We start from the raw sequence: 21,058 nt of genomic DNA on the forward strand, positions 1-21,058 counted from the left end.
CACGAAGTTGACGGCCTTTAAATAGTCGATGATCGACGCCAGGGGGACATTATTGGCAGGTCCAGAGCCAATGAAGTCAAGGATGGCTTGCTACGTCGAAACTGCAGCTTCCCTGAGATCCGCATGCGTAGATCAGTCACCAGGAACAGTTGCGAAGGTGATAGCCATTGAAGATACGGGCGGTTTTCCAGCTGATACTGTCCCACAGCTTGCGGAGCCTGCCAAAAACGAAGCAAACGTTTAGTCTAGGACAAAGGTTTGCCGCTGACTGCCTGAATAGTATAGATTATCAACAGAAATATTCAGGTGAAAACTCAAGGAGGTCGAGAAGACCAAAAGTGAGTCATACTCAGATTTCGCATACACCTTGAAGGTAAACCTGAAAAAATAGCTCAGAGAAAAGGTTACACTCGGCGACGCCGAAAAGAAAATGCAGTGCGTTGTTTTGAATCAGTTCTACCGCCGGCTGCTCGAAAACTTCAAGTATTGGGTTCAGTATAGGCCAGGCGTGGACACTATCAAGAGAGCGGCCGATCTCCCTCAGGAGTACGTAACTCGGCGTGCGTTCGAAGGCAACGAAGCTCCTAAGAAGGCGATGAATAAATACAGACCGGGCAAGCCAACGCGATGGTCACAGTCGAGTCAGTATAAATCCAAGGAACGGCCAGATTCAGTGAAAATTAGTAACGAGAACAACAAGGGAAAGGAGAAGTCACCCGCAGTCAGGGCAGAAAGGCAAAATCAAAAAGCTTTCAAGGGGAGGAGCCAGTAGTTTGCTAGAACTGCCAGCAAACGGGCCATATCTCCGCGCGGTGCTAAAATCCCAAACTGTTGAGGTCATTAACTAGCAACGAGGAAAATCTGAAATTGCTAGAATCGTACATTCGAGACCTCGTCATAAACGGCAAACCGTGTCGGGTGCCTCGGGACTCGGCAGCCACAACGGACGTGATGCAGCCGTCGTACGTGGAGGAGGACCAGTTTACGGGAGAATGCGATTGGATGATGCAAGCGGTAGAGGCCTCTAGTGTTTGTCTCCCTGTGGTGAAAATTCTCATTGAAGGCCCTTTTGGAGCACTGGACACTGAAGCCGCTGTCTCGGCACATCTCCCGCCACAGTATCCATATTTGTTTTCTAACAAATCCGGGAATATGCCGCGACACAGAGGAATCGGATTTAGTGAAGGAATAGTGCAAGCCCTGACTAGTTCCAAGGCTAGGGAGCTCGCGGCCAAGGCAGTGTACGAGTATCCAGTGGTGGAAGAAACAGGTTTGACGGAGGATTCGTCAACCAGCACCAAACAGAATAACCCTATAGGGGATAATGCGTAAAGTACACCAGCCAATGAAGTGGTCAGGAAAGCAGCGGAGCCTGAAGTGTCTCGCGAAGCAGAATGCAGACAAACGTTATTGAATGTAAGCCCTTCCACGTTTATGGCTGAACAGGAAAAATATTCCCCCTTGCGTAACCTAAGGCCAGACGCTAGAAAAGGTGTGGCCAAAGAGAACGTAAAGTTCGTCAAGATGACAAGCGTCCTCTTAGGAAGTACACCAGTCGAAAGGGAGTGCAACTCGACCAACTAGTGGTGCTGCTTCCCTATCGTGAGCAGCTCCTGCACCTGGTTCACGAGAGCTTTTGAACCGGGCACCTTGGCATTCGGAAACAAAGGACTGCTTACTTCAGGAATTTTACTGACCCGGCTGCTTTCGAGAAATAAAAGCATTCGTAAGAAGCTGCGACACATGTCAACGCATAGGCAAACCCGGGGATAAGGCTAAAGCGCCAATGAAGCTTGTTCCTATTATCACGGAGCCATTTCGCAGGCTCATAATAGAAACAGTGGGACCACTTCCTGCAACGCACTCTGGCTATTCACATATTCTTAACGTACTATGCCTAATTTCCAGAGGCGGTGCCCCTCAATGAACCTTTATAAATAAATTAATTCTACTTTTTCACCTACTGTCTGGTATTTGTCTGTCTTTTAAAGTTTTTTCCACTGCTTTCACGAGAGCTTCCTTACTTTTAGGTCCTAGTTCATTTATTAGCCTAATGGGAACCTCGTCTAGCCCTGTGGCCGTGCGCTTAGGAATTTCCTCTTCCGCTTTCTTCCAGTTTAAATTTGTCAACACCAGCTCCTTTTCCACTTGGGTCTCTCTCATGCTCTTTTTTTCTTCAAATGCAACCTCGTCGTTGCCTTGGAAAGATTCGGCTGTTACTTTTTGGATGTACTTTATTGCTGCTTCTCCTTCCAGTCTGTTTTCATTTTCGTCTAGGATATGTTGTTGTATTGTTGTTGACTTCCTGCCTAATAATTTTATGTGATTCCAAAATATTCTAGGAGCGGCCTTGTTTTTCGCACGTATTTCTGACAACCAACGTTCACTTTCACCTTTGAGTTTTGCTTGCACCAGTATTCGAACGATAGGCTTTTTCTCCTGGTAAAATACTTGAAGTGTGAATACCGCCAAGCAGCGCTTATGGGAGTCGCTAAAGCCGCTTGGCGATGCTTCCGCTTGGTGGCGTTCTCGCCTGCTTAAACGTCAGGTCACCGCATGAAACGCATGCTTGTATCATCGACTGTGTGCGTGGCGCGGGCTTTATGCAATTTTTTTCGTGCAAATGCTGCCTTTCGGCTTTAGGTGTGACATTGCACGCCCACTTGTAATGTTACGTTGACGGCGACCGGTGTCGTCAGGCTGCCGCCTCATTCTGAGTTCCGCCCTCACCAGAGAGCACAGAACGTTGTTTTCACAAACAAACCACCGCGATTCGAGCCCATGTATTTGCAGCATCCTCCATTTGGGAGCTGGGCGCGCTAACCGTTATGCTACTACCTCCCTCCCCAATTTTTAGTTTACCTGCCTTCCCACTTCTCGTTTTCATCGCAGACGCAGGCAGAATAGACGCAGAAACGAAAAAAAATAAAGATTGCTTGAGCCGCCAGCTAAATTCATGATCAACATCAGCCTGGTTACACCCACTGTAGGGCAAAGGCCTCTCCCATACTTCTCCAACTACCCTTGTCATGTACTAATTGTGGCCATGTTCCCCTGCAAACTTCTTAACGTCATCCGCGCAGCTAATTTTCTGCCGCCCCCTGCTACGCTTCCCTTCCCTTGGAATCCACTCCGTAACCCTTAATGACCATAGGTTATCTTCCCTCCTCATTACATGTCCTGTACATGCCCATTTCTTTTTCTTCATTTCATCTAAGATGTCATTAACGCGATTTTGTTCCGTCACCTAATATTCTCCTTGATTTTCCCTTATCGTTACACCCATCATTCTTCTTTCCATGGCTCGTTCCGTCGTCCTCATTTTAAGCAGAACCCCTCTTCGCAAGCCTTCAGGTTTCCGCCCCATACGTGAGTGCTGGTAAGACACAGTTGTTATACACTTTTCTCTTGAGGGATAGTGGCAACCTGCTATTCATGGTTTGAGAATGGCTGCCAAACGCATTCCAGCCCATTCTTATTCTTCTGGTTATTTCAGTCTCATGATCCGGATCCGTGGTCACTACCTGCCCTAAGTAGATGTATTCCCTTACGACTAACCAGTGCCTCGCTACCTATCGTAAACTGCTGCTCTCTTCTGAGACTGTTAAACATTGCTTTAGTTTTCTGTAATTTTCAGACCCACCCTTCTGCTTTGCCTCTCCAGGTCAGTGGCAATATCAATATCATCAGCGTCAGGCAATATCATCAGCGAATCTCAAGTTGCTAATCTATTCTCCATCAACTTTTATCCCCAATTCTTCCCACTCCATGTCTCTAAATACCTCCTGTAAACACGCTGTGAATAGCATTGGAGAGATCGTATGTCCTTGTCTGACGCCTTTCTTTCTTGGGATTCCGTTGCTTTCTTTATGGAGGACTACGGTGGCTGTGGAGCCGCTATAGATATCTTTCAGCATTTTTAAATATGGCTCATCTACACGCTGATTGCGTAATGCCTCCATGACTGCTGAGGTTTCGACTGAGTCAAACGCTTTCTCGTAATCAATGAGAGCTATATATAAGGGTTGGTTATATTCCGCACATTTCTCTATCACCTGATTGATAGTGTGAACATCGTCTATTGTTGAGTAGCCTTTACGGAATCCTGCCTGGTCCTTTATTTGTTAGAAGTCTAAGGTGTTCCTGATTCTGTTTGCGATTACCTTAATAAATATTTGTAGGCAACGGACAGTAAGCTGATCGGTCTATAATTTTTCAAGTCTTTGGCGTCCCCTTTCTTATGGATTAGGACTATGTTAGCGTTCTTCCAAGATTCCGGTACGCTCGAAGTCATGAGGCATTGTGTATATAGGGTGGCCAGTCTTTCGAGAACAATGTTCCCACCATCGTTCAACAAATCTGCTGTTACCTGATCCTCCCCAGCTGCCTTCCCCCTTTGCACAGATCCCAAGGAGTTCTTTACTTCTTCCGGCGTCACTTGTGGAATTTCAAATTACTCTAAACTATTCTCTCTCACATTATCGTCGTGGGTGCTACTGGTACTGTGTAAATCACTATAGAACTCCTCAGCCACTTGAATTATCTCATCCATATTAGTAACGATATTGCCACCTGTATCTCTTAATGCATACATCTGATTCTTGCCTATTCCTAGTTTCTTCTTCACTGCTTTAGACATCCTCCATTCCTGAGAGCATGTTCGATTATATTAATATTATACTTCCTTATGTCAGCTGTCTTACGCTTGTTGATTAACTTAGAAAGTTCTGCCAGTTCTATTCTAGCTATAGGGTTAGAGGCTTTCACACATTGGCGTTTCCCGATCAGATCTTTCGTCTACTGCAATAGCTTATTGGTATCCTGTCTAACGGAGATACAACCGACTTCTATTGCACACTCCTTAGTGATGTCCATAAAATTGCCGTTCATTGCTTCAACACTAAGGTCCTCTTCCTGAGTTAAAGCCGAATACCTGTTCTGTAGCTTGATGAGGAATTCCTCTAGTTTCCCTCTTACCTCTAACTAATTGATTAGCTTTTTATGTACCAGTTTCTTACGTTCCCTCCTCATGTCTAGGCCAATTAGAGTTCTTGCCATCGTATGGTCACTGCAGCGCACCGTGGCGAGCACATCCACATCTTATATGATGCCAGGGTTAGCGCAGTATGAAATGAAAGAAACCTATCTGGGCTGGTCGGGGGCAGCTTATTTCGCATTCCTGATGCGTCGATTTAAAGTACATTTTTCTTATCTAAGCCTAAATGACAGCGATATAGGCGATGTGAGTTACGGTAGCTCGTTGGTTTGGACTAACGACGCTCTTCATCCAGCGCGTTCGCCTTACGCCTGCTTTCGCACGGGAATGAAAGGCAGGAGGTTAACACGCCTTCCTGAAATGAAACTTTCGGAACAACTCTTTGTTTGACGGTTGGACATATGTGAAGGGCTGGCATATACCTTACCTTTGACAGGTTACTCTCATTGGAGCACATGTGCTTGCGGCTAAGTGCAGATCGTGGGTCGCTTTAGCTTTATTGTAAATTTGCTTTCACCGACTCTTTTTGCATAAAACTGAAACACCGGACAATAATTAGACCTACCGTTGAGCTTTTGTCTTGTTTTCTCAGTTTCAACCAGAAACTCTCATTCGCACGAACAATGATTTGTTTAAGAAATGGCATAAGGATTATATATTTCGAGGCAATGTCACTGCCAATACGGTCGAGCACCACGTATCGACGAGAAGGCATCACACTGCGCGATTCATGCGGCAGGTTACTAAATGATGAAAACAGGAAACACGACCATTCTTCAGTTCACGCATCTTATAACCCACAGCACACGAGGTGCTTACCACCATGACATTTTTTTGACAACAGCGACACACAACGGCGGACTGATGTACTTCTTAGAGGGGTTTAATTTTATTTTTCCTCGCAGAACCGCAAGCACAGGGAGTGCCACGCCGTATACTGCAGCCACGTACTCTAGAACCCTCCTTTTCCTCTAATGATATGGCCGCCGGCGGCTCCACGCACTCCTGTAGGCGGCGAATTCGCCTGTACCTCCAGAAGTTTAAATATATAACCTCTTTGCATAGAAACGACATGATTGCTAACATATTCTTGGTTTCCCCTGCCTCGCTCACTTTCTGTTTTCTAACGCGTTCTTATATTTGCGTTCCCGTCTCTGTCTTGAAGGGACACGCACCGTAACATGCTGCAATTGTGCTTGTGTTGCGCGTAGGTAAGGCGAGCAACGCTGTTCTAACATGTCTCTTCTCAAACTTGTGCAACATACCCATGTTTATAGTATTCCCGCAATTGCAAGAGTCCAGAGTATTGCAAGCGTAAACACAAGCGTCAAGTTATAGTCGTAACTTGAAGCGACAGCGTAGTTGTAATCAACAGACCCTGCCAGTAAGGACTGAGCGGTGAGGAATGGATGATGAATAAGTAATTGCCAAGAATTATTTTCAGTAAACGTTTGTTACCAAGTACGGCGGGTGCTTATACTACCGCAAAGGACGGACGCTGGACGGCGACTCCAATCATTTACTCGCCACATCACACTTCTACACTGGAATTCAACTGGTTTCACCAACTCTCGCTTATGTTCTCTCTACCCTAAACTGAGACTTCGTCTGCCACCCGAGCTCCAGCTTTTCCTCTCTTTGTGCCTCGCTTCTTTCCCGTTGTGCCGAGACGTGCTTTCCCTGATGCTTGCTGCTCCTTTTCTCAATAAATGAAGGCATTCATTGATTCATTCTTAAGTTGCTGCTTAATATAGCGTGTCTTCATCTCCATAACTACCTTGTCTTTCACCTGGACTCTCCCATCGCAAAACAATGTTGCTGTGTTGCTAATGGCTAGGCGTCACATATACAATTTTCTAGCAGTGGCCAGCAGCACAGCGTGCAATTTTCGGTGGGTGTCGAGACAGTATATAAAGCGCCTTCTCTGCCACATCCACGCTTAGGGCTCTGCTCAGTGAGCTACTATTAGCCGCTAGCACGCAGTGCGAAATGAAAGAAACCTATCTGGGCTGGTCGGGGGCAGCTGATTTCGAATTCGTGATGCGTCTATTTAAAATATATATTTCTTCGCTAAGCCTAAATGACAGCGACATAGGCGATGTGAGTTACGGTAGCTCGTTGGTTTGGACTAACGACGCTCTTCATGCAGCACTTTCGCCTTACGCCTGTTTTCGAACAGGAATGAAAGGCAGGAGCGTAACACGCCTTCCTAAAAATGAAACATTGGGAATAACTCTTTGTTTGACGGTATGGACGTATGTCGAGGGCCCCCGATATGAGCCACCTGCAAGTCGGTATCAGCTTGCAAAGGGGAACGCAGATGAAACGTTGTCAAGCGGATAGGTTTTTAATTATCATAAGGATATCTTCATAGAAATTCCTTAGCATGAGATGAAAGCCGACTAATAAGCATTTAAATTTTCGGTGTTATGAAGACCTCATGTTAATATAAGGTTGCTGTCTTTTACAGCCTGCTAAATTAAAAAGTGAGGTATGAATAACAAATTGTTGCGGTAAATGTGTGAACGCAGACGCCAAGAAGAGTCCTAGCCCTTTCACAGTATTCACTCAATGAAGATGAAGAACGTCGATACTCTCACTTGTAGTGATGTGAAGAACAAAACACTTCCAAAGGAGCGAGTCACGAATATAATATATTATAGAAGGTGAGCTTGCGCTGGAAAACACTCAAAGCACAACGATGGCTACGCGAACAGTAGTGCTTACTTTGGATCTGATCTACGGATCAAAACCTCGGTTATTCAGATTGGAATGCCCGTACATTGCAGCGCAATCTCGGGTCCTGAAATGTGATGGAGAATGTGCGCCAGTATCGCTGCACGCGCGCAATCTGATAAGATAACACTCTTTCACTATTGAATCCGCGACAACATACTGGATATTAAAAACACATGCAGGTGCGTCTTGAGCTATCCTATAACTTTGGAACAGTGATTAGACGCTCGAAAAAGCTCCCCGCCCCCTCAAAAAACAAAAAAGAAGAGAATACATTTCACTTCACTTTATTTCCTTAAAGACCCCACAGGGGGGTGTTACATAAGGGGTGGGGTGTACAGAGATGCTACAAATGCCACAGGTTGTTAACGAGACAGGTATATGGATACACTTTGAATAAAACGTGATGGACAGGTGATTGAAACAATGTCGTGGGGAAGGCCATTCCATTCTGAAGCTGCGCGGCAAAAAAATGATGCAGAAAAAGTAGTGGTGCCGGAACGGGGTCGGGTGACTTGAAGTGGATGGCCCGTGCGGGGGGATGTGCGAGCGGCGGGAGCGATGTAAGGTGGATGGCTGAAAGAACTGTGATAAAACTTGTGGTAAAGTGATAGTGTGGCGATCCTACGGCGAGACGAAAGAGTGAGCAGACCAGAGTCATTCTTAAGGGATGACACGCTGATATCATATGAATAAGAAGAATGAATGAAGCGAGCAGCACGATTTTGCACTGCTTCGATAGCGTTAACCAAATAAACTTGGTGAGGGCTCCAGATTGGTGATGCGTACTCAAGTTTGGGTCGAATTAGCGATTGGTAAGCCAAAAGTCTTACGTGGTAGGGTGAGTGACGCAGATGACGTTTTAGAAATCCTAATGATCGGTTAGCCGATGAAATGATATTCGTGACATGGGTGCGCCAGGAAAGATCAGGGGTTAGTGTTATACCAAGGTATTTATAGGATTAACTTGTTTCAAGTGGTATGTGGTAGCTTTTAATAGTAGCTGAAACATAGTGCTCGTGGTTAAAAGGGCCCCTAAGGGCTGCACAGTGGAGCCGACATGCAGAAAATTCAAGAGCTAAAGACTTCCAATTACTGATATTTATCAAAGCAGCATTTCGTGGTTCAATGTAGCCCTGTAGTCCAGCGGCCAGTTCCACCACGGGTACTGTGTCGGAGCTCATATTTCATGTCAGCATTGATTGTCACAAAATCCCAGCATTTCTTTCTTTAGATCTTAACATTAGGCAGCCAAAATACATGCAGCGAACCCGTCGTCCTAATACTTCAGTACTTTTCGTTCTAACGTACATGTCCGCACTGATCCATATCTTACAAAGCACTGAAAATGTTTCCAATGCTTTCTCCCAGGCAGCTGTTTTTATTCCCGATGATGGCACGGAACCGAGCCTGATGCCACCAGCGCTCAGAAATCTAAACAGGAGCGCGGACAATGTTCTCGCACACCCTGTGGGATGTACCGTAGCGCTGAAAATAGGCCATTGTAAAGGCAGAAGTGCACGGTTGGGCACATGTGCTTAAGAGGAAGCTTTAGCTCTGATGCTCCTATCTAAATACATGTAAAAGCAGAATAAGTTTTTCTCGGCAACCAGTGCCCTAAATTTGACGAGGTGTGTTGCATTTAAAAGAAAGACGTAATATCTAATGACTTCTGGTTTCAAATTTTTAATTGAGGCCGCGAAAATATTATGAAAATTGGCAAGATCGAGAATTTTCAAAAAACGACGCTATCAATTTACAACTCCGTAACTCAGCAATGAAACATGATATCACAATTCTGTGAATTTCATATAATAGTAGATCTAAAGCGGACAAAATTGATATGTTATACATGAACCTAAAAAAGTTCAGTAATATGGAAATGCAGATCTTGCAGAACCCTCATACACAACGTAAAAATTCGCGTCAGATATGAATCCACATAGAGAACTTGTCCGCTTTGAATGATCTAATGGATGCTGCTTACAGAACCGCGATATCTGTTCTTCATGCAGAGCTATTAATTTATAAACTTCGTGCGTCTATTATTTTCAAAGTTCAATCTTTTAAAATTTTTTTCGCAAAATTCTGACCCTACATCAAAATTCCGCTTCCAACCGTCGCTAGAAATGAACTTACGCTCACAAATGCAACAAATTTCATTTGAATTGGTCCAGGGGTAATTTGAGAAAAACATTTTTTTTGCGTTTTACATGTATATGAATAGGCCGCGTTGAAGCTGGTCCCGAGCTAAAGCTTCCTCTTAAGCTCATGAAGTTCATTTGCGCCAAGATAACCTGTTCATACTTTCATACTATTTTATAAGAAGCCTACTGCGCCACAAATATGCCGGCTGCTTCTAACTGCAACAAACAAATCTATTAAACCAACACAAGCAATGGTGACATTTTATCATGCGAGTGTTCAGATTTGTAACCTTTGGATGCGGAGTAAGTTGAGAAATTGGGTGCATAATTAACAAAGCTATGTCAACTAACTCTTCAGTAATTGATCTTACATTCCTAAAAAAAATGAGTGGCTTGGAGCCCGTTCTCGAGATTATGCAGCCAAGCGCGAAGAAATTTCGATTAAACATGCTTCCGTAAGAGGCATGCGAAGAAACATTTCCTAAGTAAACGCTATCGGAAGGCGTAACTGACGAAGAAAAACAACACATGTAAAGTCACAGAACAGCACTTCAAGGTGGAACACAAAGGAGGAACCACACACAAACTGCGCTAAGAACTTGTAGCGAAGTTCTTTCTGTGATAATGAAGCAACTAGCCCCGCAGTCATTATTGCAAACCTGTAAAGTCGACCTGACCGCACCTAGACTTTTGTGATGCTGCCATTAATAGCATGGCCCCCTGAGCATAATCTTTGTGGCCGGACAGTGCGCTTTCGATCTTTATTCATGCTGTTTCGATGGCAAGCAGTTTAAGTTATTGTCAGTATAGCAGCGCACGAGTGCCGCCGAAAGCTTGCTTGGTCGTAGAAGCGATTCATGGCACGATGATAGTCCAGATAGCGCGTCGCTGGCATCAAGACAATGCATTGCCGCCGAAGAAAGGAAGCTAACAAAAGTGAACAGCTTGGTAGCTGCTGACGGAGCCGTGCTGATGGCGACGGTGTCATTGTGACGAAATCTGGGGCGGCGGTATTCACGACTGAGGCATTTATTTTCTTTATATATTTTTATATAGCGAAACCGTTAGGAGGAAGTTCTAACTCGGGCCCAACTCCGGCGTGGCCTATTCAAATAGATGTAAAACGCCGAAACGCTTTTCTCAGATAACCGCTGGATCGATTTTACTGAAATTTGCGGGATTCTAGAGAGAAAGGTAACTTCTAGTGAATTTTGGAAGCGGACTTTCAATTTAGGGCCTGAATGTTAGAATAATTTTAGAGATTCAAAAGTGCGAAAAAGATAGAAGCGCGAAGTTTACAAATTGATAGCTCCGCATCAAGAACAGATATCACGGTTCTGTAAACGGCATTTATTAGATCGTTCAAAGCGGACAAATTCGATATGTCGATTTATATCTTACGTGAATTTGTTACGTTGTGTGGAAGAGTTCTGCAAAAGCTGTATTTCCATATTACTAATTTTCTTTTGAGATTCATGTGTAATATGTTAATTTTGTCCGCTTTAGATGTGCTGTAAGATACAATGCACATAATTGTGATATCATTTTTCATTGCCGAAAGACAGAGTTGTAGCCTTGTTTGTTTCGTTTTCCGAAAATTTGCGATTTTTGCCAATTTTCAATAAACAAATGATGACCTAAATAAAAAATTCGAAACCAACTGTCACTAGATTTTACGTTTTTCTTTAAAGTGCAACAAACGATGTCGAATTTGGTGCCGTGGTTGCCGAGAAAAAGGAATTCTCCTTTTACACATATTTAGATAAAATCACCCGAGGTAAAGCCTTTCCTTAAGGGCTACTTTCTCCACTGCCGTGTGCGGGTGTAGAACAAAATACCGAAGATAATGGAATACCAACAGGACCCGCGGTAGAGGTGAATCAGGCGTTAAGCACTCCCCATACGTGGGCCAATTCCAAAGATAGTGCAATACCGACCCGACCAGCGGCGGCGGTGAAGCAGGCATTAAGCACTCCCCATGCGTGGGCCGATCCCGAAGATTGTGCGAAACTGACCTGACCCGCACCGGTGGTGAAGCAGGTGTTAAGAACTCGCCATATGTGGGCCAATCCCAAAGATAGTCAATACCAGCCCGACCCGCAGCGGCGGCGAAGCAGGCGTTAAGCACTTCCCATGCGTGGGCCGATCCAGAAGATAGTGCAATACCGACCCGACCAGCGGCGGTGGTGAAGCAGGCATTAAGCACTCCACATGCGTGGGCCGATCCCGAAGATTGTGCGAAACTGACCCGACCCACACCGGTGGTGTAGCAGGTGTTAAGAACTCCCCATATGTGGGCCAATCCCAAAGATAGTCAATACCAGCCCGACCCGCAGCGGCGGTGAAGCAGGCGTTAAGCACTTCCCATGCGTGGGCCGATCCTGAAGATAGTGCAATACCGACCCGACCCGTGGCGGCGAAGCAGGCGTTAGGCACTCTCTATGCGTAAGCCGATCACTAAGATAGTGCAATACCGACCCGACCCGCGGCGGCGGTGAAGCAGGCGTTAAGCACTCCCCATACGTGGGCCGATACCGAAGATAGTGCAATGGTGGGGCGACCCGCGGCGTAGGTGCAGTTCGCCATTAAGGGGCCCACATACACAGCTTTGGTGGTTATCTTTCTTCACAGAGTGGAATGGCACTGAGATTTTTTTTTTCTTATCCACGTTTGTACTGCATGCGTTTGCGATGAAAACAACAAGCAGGTATGCATGGAAAATCGAAGGTGGCGGCGGCAGGTGGTAGCGCAGCAGTTAGCATGCCCAGCCGCTGCCCGTACCTATATCTGCATTGAAATAAATCTGTGGTAGGGGTAGCGACCAAAGCTCTCCTTTTTTGGCGCGCTCTAGCGATTGTGAAACTGAGGATATGGTTAAAATGCCCAGCCACTGAACACAAATTGCAGCAGTTACGAGTCGTGAAATCCCGCTGGGGCTGATTGTGAAGAAACCTTCCTTTCTCTCTCCGCTCTCGCGATGGTGAAGCTAAAGATGAGGAGGAGGCCTGATGGACACAACGTTAAAAGTTACCATAACAAAATGGATAGACGACCTGCGGAAAGGGCAAAGCACACCAAGTTTTTAGCATTTCATTTGTCCCACATTAAAGCGCTACAATGGCTAGTAGACCCTCATCGGTAAGGTCGACCGAACTGCTTCTCATTGTTAACACTGGACTGATACTAAGAAAATGCTCCGTTCGCAGACACCTCGCTACACTGAAATTAGCTCAGCAATATCAGTTTATAAACTGATTGTGTCAGTTATCTGGTGTCCTTCTTGTGTGTGTGGAGGGCATAAAGGTCCTGGCAATGAAATGATAGCATGTTTGTGTTTGCTGTAGTTGCACCCAAACAAAGTTCGTTGAAGTGATTGGACAGCGATCTACCAGAGGAGAAGACCAACCCGCAAATTAAAAATAATTGCTGGTTTCATATCTTCCAGGGTACTTTGCGCTTAGCTACTATCTGTAATATTTTTTTTTCTTTTGTGTTCATATGAAGAGGAAAACTCCACATTACTACAATATCAACAACAGTACGCAAAATAGACTGGCTTTGAAGCTGTGACCACGCACCGCTTTTTTGTACATTCAGCCCATGTAGTATTGGGGAACACGTTTGAGCAAAATGATTAGGTTTTCGGTCAAAGCACTGTGACAGGCGGGAAGAAATCGTTGTCATGCCCGGTCGAAACAATACCATCTGAAATCTTATTTACTTAAATATTTTAAAAAAAACATCACTGTAGCTGTTCATACATTTGCTTCGTATGAGTAATATACTAGCTTGCCTCCTCAATCTCAAAAATGTATTCTCTTTGGCGGAGAAGGCCTTCCTGAAAAACGACGCAACATAACAGTAAAACATCCAGCAAGGTTCCTATACAGATGATTTGCGAAATTGTGCACTGAAAGCGTGTCGACTAGTGTGCGATTGAAAGTTGAAATATGATCGTTGTAAGCTTGTGTTGCGTCTAGCACGAGCGAGTAGTGTTAGCGATGACATTGGTGTGAAAATGGTCAGTTCGGTCTGCGATACGTTCTTGTGGATTTCCACATTGAACGTCGCAGTCGTCACGATGAGAGCACTCCTGTGGCATTATTAGCCCAGAGGGCTAAAAAGGCTCGAGTGGTAGCTCACCTCGTGGGGTATTGGCTAACAATAATAGACGTACTTTGCTATGATGAAAAGGATGCAGAAACACCACTGGTGTTGTCTAACTATTCGTAAACAGGCCCCCAAACTTTAATTAGCCCACCCGCAAACATTAATTAGGCCCACCCTCAAAATTCAGGTTGGGACACCCTCAAATTTAAATTAGCCCAGCCTCAAATTTAAAGACGGCCACGCCCGATTTTCATTTCGCCCAGCCTTAAACTTCAAGTTGGCCCAGTCACAAATTTCATTTGGGCCACCCCTAATTTTGATGTTGGTCCACCCACGAATTTCAATAAATCGCCCCCAAATTTCGATTTGACACATGCCACAATATTGGCTGGCCCACCCACATATCGCCCCGAAATTCATATTGGCCTAACCCGACATTGACCCCATATTTAGGTAGGACCAACCCCATATCACCCCCAAATACAGAGTGGCCCGCCTCCACAAACCACCAAGTTTAGATTGGCCCACTCCAATATCACCTGCAAATCTAGGTTGGCCCACCCCCATACCAGCCCCAAACTAACGCTGGCCCACCCCTCTATCACCTCAAATATAGGATCGCCCACCGCAAATCACTCCCAAATTTAGGTTAGCCCAGCCCCAATTTACCCCTGATTCACCTTGGCTCAGCCCCATATCACCCCTATGGTTAGGGTGGCCCACCCCCCATATCACCCCCAAATTTAGGTTCTCCCTCCTTCATATCATCCCCAAATCCTGAAGAACCCAAGTTCAACTTAGTTAATTCCTCTAGTAACCACTAGAAATGTCCTCCTGGGCTAAAGGTTGCCATAAGCAGCTTGACTGGACCCAAGAGGCGTTGTACATGGCAGGGCGATAACAAAGAGTACTTTAAAACATGAACCATATAACATCAAACATAAAACAAAAACAATTGTAACATAATTAAATATATGCCCATTGACAGGATAATTATCTTGAGATACACGAACAAACATTCAAGGATATTTGATAAGTTTAAGAAAAGAATCATCAAAGGGCACCACTTAATCAGAGTCATTATACATGAAATATTTATGTTTACATGTGAACAAAACACATCTTCAATTCACTGCCAGAAAAATTAGAAGTGTCAGTGTAATTATTAAGGATTTTCGGTAAATTGTGCTTAATAGATTGTAATTTGTATTCAGTGCGGAAACGTGGTACATACCAAAGATCAAGGTTTCTTAGATGTACTGGTAATTTTTGGCGCTGCAAGGCCACTATGGATGTAAGCCAATTCCTCAATTCTTCCTTTTCAAAATAAAACGTATGTAAAACGCGATATTCGTAATAACGGTCTACCGATATAACTCGGTATTTCTCTGACAAAGTTTTTCTCCTCGATAGGGGATTGGTACTGGCAATGTGCCGGAGGGGTGCCTTTTGTGATGTAATTATTTTCATGTTTGTTAGTGTTGTGGTCCCCCATACTAGATTACAATATTTAAATTGGGAGGTAAACAATGCATGACAAATTTGCAACCTGGTTTTTACCGGCAAGAGAACTCTACAGCGAGCCAGCACCCAGCTACTGCGGAAAATTTCCTGCGAAGTTGACTAAAATGAGCATCTCAATTTAGATGACAGGAAAAGGTTATACCAAGTATTTTATGATAGTTAACTAGCTCAATATTGTTATCTAAGTAAGTTATTGAATGTTGCTGTTCAAAAATTATATTTCTTCCTCTAAAAGAACAGCTTTCGTCTTAGCACGATAAATTCTGATTCCATTTAACTGTGACCACTCAGACAGATTACGTAGCAGCGCATTACATCTAATAATTAGTTCGTTCGCACTCTTTCCAGTGGAGACTAAAGTACTATCATCTGCATATATAAAGAAATCAACTGTAGCATCAATATTTACTAAGTCATTAACATATAAGTTAAACAACAGTGGGCCCAAAACACTTCCTTCTGGCATCCCGTTTTAAATTGACAAGAAAGAAGATTAGACATTATCGATACGTACACATTGAACCCTATTTTCCAAGTATGACCTCATCAAGGTGAGGGGACCGCCGCGAACTCAATACAGTGAAAGTTTAGATATAAGAACGTAATGATTGAGGCTATCAAACGCCTTGCTGAAGTCGATGACAATCCCGAGGGCGAAATTCCCTTCGTCAATTGCTAACACAATATTTTCTTTCAAAGATAAAAGAGTTGTGTCGATAGATCCTCCTTTCCTAAAGCCAAATTCCGAATTTGGTATAACGTCGTGCTTGTGGAGAAATTTTGTTAGGCGTGTAGAAATAATTTTTTCTCGTGCATTGGAAGAAATTGGTAGAATTGATATTGGCCGGTAATTGGAGACTTTATTTACATCACCGTGTTTGAATAACACCGATATTCTAGCTCGTTTCATAAGACCTGGGAAACTAGCCAACTGTATTGATAAATTGAATATGTGAACCAACGCACGAGCGTAGGGCAAGTGTTCCATAACGTATTTTAGTGGCTTGATTTGTAAATTATCGATATCTAATTCTTTGCTGTTATTTAAATTCATTATTGTTGTAAACACCTCATGTTTATTTGTTGGTTGCATAAGTATAGTATTAGGAATACTATTATTAGTGAATAAGAAACTCGGGGGGTCATGGCTGTACGTTACGGCTGGGTTCACAAAATGACTATTAAAGTGGTCAGCAAGCGCTTTACCGCTGAGGTTACGATTGTTATCAGTTATCAATTTGGGTATTTTGCTTTTAGTTTCATGACCTAAGACGCTATCTATTACTTTCCAAAGCGCATCCGGACGCTTATTGTTAATTTCAGAAAAAACGTTGATAGTCATCTATTTTCGCTTGCCTTAGTACTTTATTCTATCTATTTCTTTCCCTCTTAAATTTCTGAACTTTAAGTTCTGATCTCGAGTGAAGGAAAGTATGATAAAGGTGGTTTTAGCTTTTTATCAGCTTGACGTGCTCGTTGGTGATGCACGGTTTTCGTATCTTTTTTGAACGTTTGACCTGTCTGAAAGGAAAATGCGCAGTGCAAATGCGCAAAAAAGCTTGAAGAAACTCCTTCAATGCTTCGCTTACATTCTTTTTCTTAACACGAAATTTCAGCCGTCCGTAATTACAGCCTGACTAAACAAATCCAGTGCGTAATTGGATATATTATCCCGTGGTGGGACGTTGAAGAACACAGTACAAATACTGTGAAAGACAAAACTAACTTTTATTGGGCGACCCTGTGTCCACAAAAACAGGCTACACTTATAGTACAACGATAGCGGCGAACATGGTCGGCGATCGTCGAAAATCTGATCATCGGGTCAAGCGCGTCCGCTTTTATACAGCGGTCGTCGAATGTTCCAGAATAAACCCTGGGACTTTGGGTTTTTGACAGTTAGCATTTCGCATTCATGACTTATGAACGAAAATTCTGGCAGCATTTCATAATCACAATTATTTTTAGCATAAAGGGTGACACCGCTTCCTCGCCTATTCTGAAGCTTCATGTAAAATGAGGTATAGCCTTCCAGTTGAACAACATTGTAGCTGCTTTGAAACCAAGTTTCAGATTTCATTATGACGTCAAATTGAAACGAAAATTCGTTGAGGAAGCAAGTAATGCCCTCGCCCTTGCGAACAGTGGAACGGGAATTGGTATTCAAAACAGAGGTATGTGTATTATGTGGTAGATGAACATTTTGTGGTAATACAGAATCAAGATATTCCATTTGAACAGAAGGTGCAGGCATGTAACGCGACATTTAGCATATCTTAGAAAGATCTTCGTCATGCTCTATCCTTGCCATTGGCGTGTCATCAGACTGTCTCGCGAAAACCTTGGGAGTTATCAATACCAATGTCTTTGTTTACAAGACGCGCTTTCCTTGCATTCTACAGCGCTCCGTCACGCTGGGTGCGGGATTTAAACTGCACAATAATGTTCAATTTTTCGGTATCTCGAGTAGGAATACGATGGCATACTTCAATGCCAGTGTCTATAATTTCTTCTTTGATGGCTTCCCCAATTTTTCGAACAATGCTAGGCACAATTTTATTGTCAGACGTAACAATACCTTGTATCTCAAGATTCTTATTTCTTAAGTACTGTTCTGAGCACACAAACCTCTTTTCAAGCTCTCGAGTCCTGTATTCGAGCACCTGGCATTTTTCTTGAAGTACTTTATTTTCATTTTCTTGCTTTTGTCTTGCGCATTCTTCAGCTCTTAATTTTGCTTTCGGTTCTTCAACTGGCGCGTGACCAAACTCCTAGCTTTGAAAACGATTTTTGTGTTCTACCTGCACTTTTCGGATCCCATTGCGCATGTCTTTTTCCATTGTCTCGCAACACTGCCTTAGTTGATCTTTGAGCTCCTGGTTAAGCTGAACAAGTTCAGCTTTTATTTCGTCTTTCAGTTTAGCCACTTCTCTTGTCCTGCTGTATCAACAGAAACAATCCGCGACACAGAGAAAGGTATATAAACAATGCAAAGAAAACAATGCCTGGTAGCGGCGACGGTAGAACTGTGCGCAATAGCAGTGATGGGCTGAAAACACAAACCTGTTGCAAAAAGGCAGACGAGCGCTAAGCGTTTCAGCAGCTACGTCATCGCCGCTGCCAAGTGAAGTGAATTGCCGCGGAGCACTCGTTTTTGTAGGTTTTGATGCTTGACGCTGTTTCCCATGCTGCAGTTGATTGGCTCACCTGATAGTCCTGCCTACAGGTACCAAGGTGAGCTTGCAGCACCCGCCAGCCTAGGTGCACGCTTTTCGCCGACTGGCGTCGGCACTACGTGGCGTCGCAGAAGATGCACCTTGTACAGCAGGCAATCTGCAGCAAGAAGGCAGACAAGCGCTCAGCGTTTCAGCATGTAAGTCGTCGCCGCTGTGAAGTTAATCCAGGCTGGCCCACCCACCATATTCCCCCAAACGTAGGCTTAAGCACCCCTATATTACCTCAAATTTAGTTTGGGCCACCCCCATATCAGCCTCAAATTAACATGGCTCACTACTACTTCACCCCAAATTTAGGTTGGGCCACTCCCATATCACTACCCGATTCAGCTTGGCCCATCCCTGTATCACGCCCAAATTTACGCTGATGCCACTTCCAATTTCAAGTTGGCCACCCCAACCCTTTTTATGAAGACCTATGTATTTATATGGGAAATGCGTCAAGCTTTTTGGCATTACAGACACGATTTTGCACGATCTTGCTTCCAAAATACTGGGGTACTCGCCAAGGAATGCTACGCATTAAAAGCAAATGCACCGAACGAGGGACATCATATGTTGATCCTAAATGCTGATGGCTAGCCAAGGCTTCTCTGTAGAGCGACAGGCGCAGACACCGCACGGGACATTTATCCAAGTGGTTTTTGTGCGGCCACACCTACGGATTCATACCACTTGGCTGTAGGGAACACATTAACAGTAGCTATTAATCCAGACCCTGCACATCTTCTCCTAGTTGGTGCATTTCTTATTCGGATGAATCTTCAGAAATAACACTCGGGCAGAGACTCAGCCCAGCAGACCCTTTGTTCCGCACGAATGTTGCATAGGAATGGCACTGGCCACCGGGTGGCATTGTGGCCCAGGTGAACCTGATTCGCTCAGTGTGTGTGCCGTTAAGGACAGCCGAAAGTCGAAGAAAACTGACCTTCTAGAAGAACGCAATAAGAATAGCCATTTTGTTCTCCCAGGTTCCACGCTACAAAGCACGAAAGCTTTTCTTGCATAACACAAAGCCATGCGCTAGCTTCTAGTTATGATGTCCAATGAATAAAATCTTCATAAAAGCGATGACTTAACAAATGAACACGACACTGCTACGTTTTACGACGGAAAAATAGAAAAGGTAATGTTTCACGAGCACCATTGGAAAACCAGAACCGAAAGCAAATCTTGGGTTTTGTGTTTCTGCCATCTAGTGAGAGACTACAGAACTAGGTCCTATGCGGCCTTAAAAATGTGTGAACCGGGAATCGAACCGCAGCCGCCGTGACGCGGGACTATAGGTGCGCGTGATTCTGAAACTCGGCCACGGCTTCCAAGGCTTCGTTGAATGGTCCGCTCATGTTTTTATAGATACCACGTAAATTTTCACGACAGTGTTGCAAAAATCGCTTTTGGCAACACTGTTGCGCCACGTGTGGAAAGTCGAGTTAGGGGTTAATCGAAACCTGAGTCTCCGGGACTACATACGCTGCGCTGGGTATTACTATTGACGTCGTAGTTTTATTACAGACATCGTTCTTGCCTCAAAAATCGACTACAAATTTTCGTCTTTTCCATAGGCTTGCACTGGTAAATATTTAACAGCTATGTGAACAATATTCGTACGTGCCATAGCGTGATCACTGCATTTGGCCCGTGTGGATTGTCTTCGAGAACACGTCTGTCATCTGCCTTTTTCAATAATCGATCTGCAGCTTTTGTTATTTGCGAAAAACCCACTCGTTCTATTGCAAACGCACTAGCTTTGTGCCGGGCCCGCTTGGGGCGCTAGTTGGTACGTGTACAGAAAAGCTGGATATGTCCAGCAAGAACGACTCGCCCTTTTTAGCGACCCAGACTCACCCACCCGTGACGGAAACTCTGCGCAATGAGACACTACACCAGATCTCATCCTGCTCAAAGGTCACACGGACCAAGACCACGTGCACCAATACGCACGACATGTTCAGTAGCGATCATACGCTTATCAAGATTACCCTCCTGGCTCCCAACTGAAGACGATCTGTCCGCCTTCATTCACTTACTGAGTCAGCCAACTTAGCCAACGTTTCCCCTCCTACCGACTATGACACTTGGATGCAAACAATTCATCATCGCACTCAGCTTCATACCTAAGCCTTAAAGCAATCAGAGGATGCGCCGGCGGTGGACGCCCATCTTCTCCACCTTTGTGAGGCCCGTCACGGCCTTATACGCAGTGTTGGATACGGACGCTTTTCCTGGCATCACTCATGTTCCCCGACAACATCCAATCGCCGTCGCATTCCAATTATGGTACGCCGGGACGCGTTTACCACGTTACC

The 21,058-nt window shown here is 44.4% G+C and overlaps 1 protein-coding gene across 3 annotated transcripts in view; it reads right to left on the minus strand.

Moving 5' to 3' along the window:
• LOC135915616 (uncharacterized) overlaps positions 1-21,058 on the minus strand; it is a 132,439-nt gene that overhangs the window by 101,999 nt on the left and 9,382 nt on the right. For all 3 annotated transcript variants that reach the window (XM_070536684.1, XM_070536682.1, XM_070536683.1), the window contains exon 2: positions 18,721-18,846. The gene's annotated coding sequence lies outside the window, so the exon portion shown is untranslated. The remainder of the gene's footprint in view (positions 1-18,720; positions 18,847-21,058) is intronic.

Source organism: Dermacentor albipictus, chromosome 3 (genome assembly GCF_038994185.2).
Source record: "Dermacentor albipictus isolate Rhodes 1998 colony chromosome 3, USDA_Dalb.pri_finalv2, whole genome shotgun sequence".
Lineage (NCBI taxonomy): Eukaryota > Metazoa > Arthropoda > Arachnida > Ixodida > Ixodidae > Dermacentor > Dermacentor albipictus.